The sequence below is a fragment of the Triticum dicoccoides genome, chromosome 6B (genome assembly GCF_002162155.2).
Source record: "Triticum dicoccoides isolate Atlit2015 ecotype Zavitan chromosome 6B, WEW_v2.0, whole genome shotgun sequence".
Classification (NCBI taxonomy): Eukaryota; Viridiplantae; Streptophyta; class Magnoliopsida; order Poales; family Poaceae; genus Triticum; species Triticum dicoccoides.
Genome location: NC_041391.1, coordinates 722,765,962 through 722,771,770, shown reverse-complemented (window position 1 = coordinate 722,771,770; position 5,809 = coordinate 722,765,962). Strand labels below are relative to the sequence as shown.

Below are 5,809 nucleotides of genomic sequence, written 5' to 3'. Positions count from 1 at the left end.
GGGAGAGGGAGACCGTCATAAGGAAAGCTTCTTCTTCTTTCTCCCCAATCTTTCTTGGCATAAGGAAGAAACCTTCTTTCTTGGAGCTATCAGCTGCTACCGTAAGCTGCTGCATCTCTAAAACATACAGTAGGTATGATTTCTTACTTGCACAGATAGCGGAGTTGTTTCCGAATGATTTCTGTATGTATGTATTAATCCGTTTGATTTCTGAATGACTTGCAGCAATTTTTATGAGAGCAACCAGCAGCCGTCCCTCGTTTATCGGTATTGTGCCTTCTTTTCTTCCACTCTACAAATGCATTCCGTAATATTTCATGCCAGATGTCCCTCAGGTGCTGCAATCAGGAGAGAAGACCAACAATTGTACTGTTTTTGGTCGAATGCTTACATAAGCATTAATTGCCATTAGTGTTTTCATGTTTACTGCAGCACGTGAATGCTGGGATGTGAAAGCATTCAAGCCGTATTTTTTCTTGGGAACTAGGCCTAGCTACAAATTAGCTGCTTGTGTGATCAGTGATCACATCAAATAACAAACACTAGCCCGTCCAACATGGTTTGACAAACAGCAATTTAACACAAGAACATACATGGCACATTTTCCCTAACTTAAAATTCACCGTTTTCACACTGTTATTTTCGGTTTCTGAGTCTTTTCAGTTTTGGGGAATGCTAGAAAAAGATGAGAAAGTATTGAGCAGATACAGATCATCTTAGAGAATACAATCCGATTCTTCTCCTTGTTTCATTCTTTCTCCCTCATGTCTCAATATCTTGAGTTGAAACTTCATGTCGGAGCTATTCTTGCCATTATATCTGGCTGCCCCATTGGCCGATTTGGCCATCACAGGGGCTCCTTGCTCATCCACCCCAAAAATAAAAGGGCTCCATGCTCATGTGGCGGGGAGTCGGTATGTTTCCGCAACTAGGGCTAGACCATGATGCTCTATCTTTTGTTGCACCCATTCGTCTTGGTGAAATTGTTTCCAAACTCAAACATCCGATTTAAAAATATATGGTGTCATGTTATTTAAGAAATATATAAAATAAAAACACATAGTTAAATTTCATAGAAGGAAAACACTAAAATTACACCGGATGATTGCGCTTTCCAGTCCTCCGTTGTGAGAGCGTCCCAGACATGGTGAGGAAAAAAGAGTGGACCGCACCGACTCCCAGTCCTTATCCTCTCCTCCTTTTTCTCGTGTGCTCGTCATCTTCCCCCTATTCTCCCCGAGACCAGAAAGGGCACCGTGCAAATCTGCACCCATCAACAGTGGTAGGTGACATGCCCGTCAACAGCGGGGCACCTGTGGTGAATTCGTCAACCTCAAGTATCTGCTAGCTCAGTCGCTTGGAGATGCTCATCGGGGCAGGTTGTGCGTGCGTTCATAGGGGTGAGTGTATATGCGTGTTTGTGAGTGTCTGTTGTGTTGTGTATCTAAAAGAAATGAGAATTTGACTGTGGATCAGCATATATGGATGGAGAATTGGACCATAGGTCAAGTGTTTACCAGGATTTGACCAAGGTTTCACCAAATCTAGGCCACGTGTTATATGCTAACAGGGATACCATGAGGTTGCAGAATGTGGCGTGCTGATCCCGTGGGGCCTAATTATAGTACCACACCTGCCCCCCCCCCCCTAAGCAGCTCCCTTATATTTTCTCCCACATGACTCCCAATAAGATTCCTCCCCTATGTATTTTTCATCTCCAGCGGTTCCCCTATGTCACATTTATCTATATCTTAACAATATTTTGTAACTAACTTCGTAAAAGTAGCCAACAACAATAGGAACCAACAACGGATTGGGGATACCTCTGTAGCCCCAATACATAGGGGGGGGGGGCGCTGGGTCTGGGAAGCCAATAATCGTGGAGGTGGGTAGGGGAACTACTGGAGGCCCTTTTCCCCTCCCCTCCCTCTTATGTTTTGTATTGGGGACGATATAGGGCTACTATTGGGCTTGCTCTAATTGAAGAAAACCCCATCGGGTTCCTGTGCCGTGGGAAGTTTTAAAACTTAACCACAAATATAAATATATAATGGTATAACTAATTTTTGATGATGTACATTAATATGTAGGATTGTATGGAACCTCAAATTAAAAAAAAGGGCAGCCCCAGTGCATGTAGCTCCCGCTTGCGCAGGGTCTGGGGAAGGGTCCGACCACTTTGGGTCTATTGTACGCAGCCTTTCCCTACATTTCTGTAAGAGGCTGCTTCCAGGACTTGAACCCGTGACCTCATGGTCACAAGGCAGCAGCTTTACCACTGCGCTAAGGTATGGAACCTCAAATTAGTATAGACAAAAATTTTAATAGCTGAATTTCAGAAATCTTAACCAAGATTACTCCATAGAATCCGCAGATCCTTGAGTCTAGCCGTCTAGGTTCCTAGCAAACAAAAGTAAACACATGTATTGCCGGTCTCAGAGTCAATTTACAATGTGTGGTATTTCAGTTCCATGTTAGCTGGCTCTGTTATATCAATACATAGTCCATGATCCAACATTCTTACTCCCTTCGTTCCTAAATATAAGTCTTTTTAGAAATTCCAATGCGGACTATATACAAAGGAAAATGAGTAAATCTACACTCTAAAATATGTCTATATACATCCGTATGTAGTTCATATTGAAATCTCTAAAAAGACTTATATTTAGGAACGGATGAAGTAATACAGATAATACGATGGTGTAACTTTTGATTTCATATGGCTTTTATATGGTACTCAATGTTGGGTAGGTAGGTAGGGTATGTGCATATAAAAGCCGTGACAAGGAGCTTTCCCAATCAATACTACTTGACCTTCAAATTTCTTCCTATACTGGCGTAGATCTAAGGCAATTGTCCTCCGAAGGCTTTCAATCATGGGTGAAGCTAGCCCTCCCTCCACTGCCGTGCCTCGCTCAAAAGAGTAAGTCCATCAGCGTCAGTTCAATAATTATTTGATGCAGTGTGGTGACAAGTTCTAACGTGTTGTGCTTGACTTTGGTGCAGGGCGTGCAGGGAGTGCAGGGCAATGGAAGTGTACAACGTCATCAAGGATGCAGTGAAAGACGGTGGTTGGATGGATACGAAGAGCTTAGAATTAGCTATTGAAATAATGCGGACGAAGGATCCATGTGGTAATTTACATCCTTCGTGCTGCAAGCATTATTTTAATCCGGTATGTCGAGGGTTTTCATTTGTCCAAACATTTAGTTATGCAATTCAAGTCTCCTCTTCACACATATAACTGTTCATTCGTCGAACTTTTCCTTGCAGTTGTATGCCGTCAAGTTACTGGATGGCAAAACTTCTATGTCCGACATAATCTTGGAACATGAAAAAATATATGCTAGTCCGTGCCATTCCGAATGTCAAGTGGTACGCCCTACTATTCTGTTTATATAGAGTGCACTCTGCACTTTTGTGTTTTATTCTTTTTAGAGTGCATTCTGAAGGAAACGAAAACCTTCTTTTTTCAAGTCAAAATTGCATGCATTCCTGTGATTGCATTTCATTACTGACAGACTATTGATCGATTGCCTTGATCTGGTATTAATGAAATGCGTTGATTTGGGTTGTAGTATTAGCAGAATTAAATGCTTGAAAAATTGTCTGGTTTTCTGCTTACGTGAAGTAGATGCGCGGCTGTGCACCGATGATACCTTGCATGCATTTAGTATATATACATATTCAGGTTTTGTATTTTCTTGTTGGCATATATTATAGCTATGCATTCCAGTCATTCATGGTCAACAAAGGCGTGGCGAAAAATACGATGGTCAACACTGGACTCTGTATGCTTTCCACTTGAATAGCCGCAAAGTCAGTATTTTGGATTCTCTGTGGAGTGAGACGAGTGACACCCATCGTCATCAAAGCCTTTGGTGGTTGATCTGCGCCATTCTTGACAAATGTGACCGATTCAAGGTTAAATCTTCTGATAAGCCGTGGGAAGTTGATATTTTGAGGTCTGCACCTCGGCAACCAAACGGGTACTAGTTTGCATCTTATGTTATCCCTTTTTCTGATGCTTAAATTGTGTTTGATACAAGTACCAGATGGTTAATATTGGACTCCCGTCTGCATCTGTAGCGATGACTGCGGGTTCTACGTATTCAACTTCATGCGTCGCTGGAATGGTATTCAAATGTCGTGGGAACCTCTTGTAAGTCCGCTATCAACTGTAGAGTGCAGTTCATATTTCGTCTCGATGATTGCATCTTAATCTTGGGGATATGCGTGCACTAGCTAGGTAAATAGTTAATCTATGCTCTATTTTGTTAGAAATCAAAAAAGCTGCGGAAGGAATTCAAGGAATACATGCTGTCTTACCATGCTTTAGAGCATATCAAGATTCACCATTCGGATCCGGAAAAGTCGGGTATGTATGTTCAGTGTTCTTCCTTTCTACCTATTTTGCTTGTTCTCCGCATTAGCCACAACTCCAGTTTGGAAAAGTTTTTCGATGTTGATTCCCTAAGATGTGCCTAATTTGGAGAAAATTGTTTTTTAATGTGTGGGAGCTCCAATACCTAATATATTTTCATTAAACTAATAACACAATGTTGCAATACAAGTTTGGTTGGTTAGGGAGTGCGCACTGCCACCTATAATCAGAAGTACGGGCATTCAACTATTACTCTTCCTTATAAGATTAGGGCCTATTTGCATTAGAGGAATATAGAAAACATAGGTTTAGAACAAAACAGGGGAAATGAAAAGGAAGAGAGATGCAAAACATAGAATGGAAACCGTTGCATGAAGCCACACCATTGGCCTTCAGAACACAGGAGAAGGAATCCAGCACATGTGGGTCCCGAGTTGCTTGGATGCTTGTGTATGTGTGCCTCAAGGTGAAAGATCAACCAATTGTTTACTGCTCATGTGGGTCCCTGCATGCATGTCTGGGTAGCTTATTCCCTTCCCCTGCCTCCGGCCGCACGAAAAAATGAGATAGCGCTAGATGTTTGTTTTTCGGTGAAAATGCAGGTAAGGGAAACTTTCCTCAAGATCGGTAAGCAGGGATTCCTTTATCCCGAACGCCCAAAAAGCAACAGTTCCTTAGGAATCTGTTTCCTCTACCTTTTCTGTACTTTTCCTTTGTTCCGAACAGGCACTTATTCTTTCTTTCTTTTTTTAAGAAAGGCAATAGATTTTCCTTAGTTCATTAAATAAGGAGAAGAGCCATAAAGTGTTGCCCGAAGGCTTAGAAATAGAGGAGGGCTCTACTCTCTCAGTAAAAGATGAACCACAATTTTTATTACACCCGCGAAAACCCAATTTGATTCATTGGAACATGATGGTGGGTAAGGTTCTCGTGTTCTTAAAGACCCTCACGTTGCGATTGGTCCATAGCTCCCAAGACATGGTTCTTGAAGAACCTTACATTGCGCTGAGGTATGCCTCCATCTCGGGGTCGTGGCCATGGAGTTCATGCATTGACCCACGACCAACGAGGAATCACCGATGGTGTAGAGGTTTCTTATTCTGAGTGAAACGGTCTACACATGCCATGTAGCAAAGCTTTGTATTCCATGGCATTGTTAGACGCCAAGAAGTGGAGTTGTAGGACGTACTTGAACTGCTCTCACATGGGGGAAATCAACACGACACCCCCGCCCTCGAACCTCTTGGAGCCGTGCAAGAGAAGTGTCTTGTGTTCTATGTTGGTGATAACAGGGGGAGTTGGACCTCCGTTCGTTTGGCCAAAAAAGCCGGCTAGGGCCTCGGACTTGATGGTGTTGCGGGACGCATAGGTGAGCCCGTAGGGCTGCAACTCCATGGCAATTGCGACAATTCGACCAGTAGTTTC

At 42.7% G+C, this 5,809-nt stretch overlaps 1 pseudogene; it reads left to right on the top strand.

The window, feature by feature from the left end:
- LOC119321685 overlaps nucleotides 1-3,542 on the top strand; it is a 27,372-nt pseudogene extending 23,830 nt beyond the window's left edge.
- Nucleotides 3,543-5,809: the final 2,267 nt, after the last annotated feature.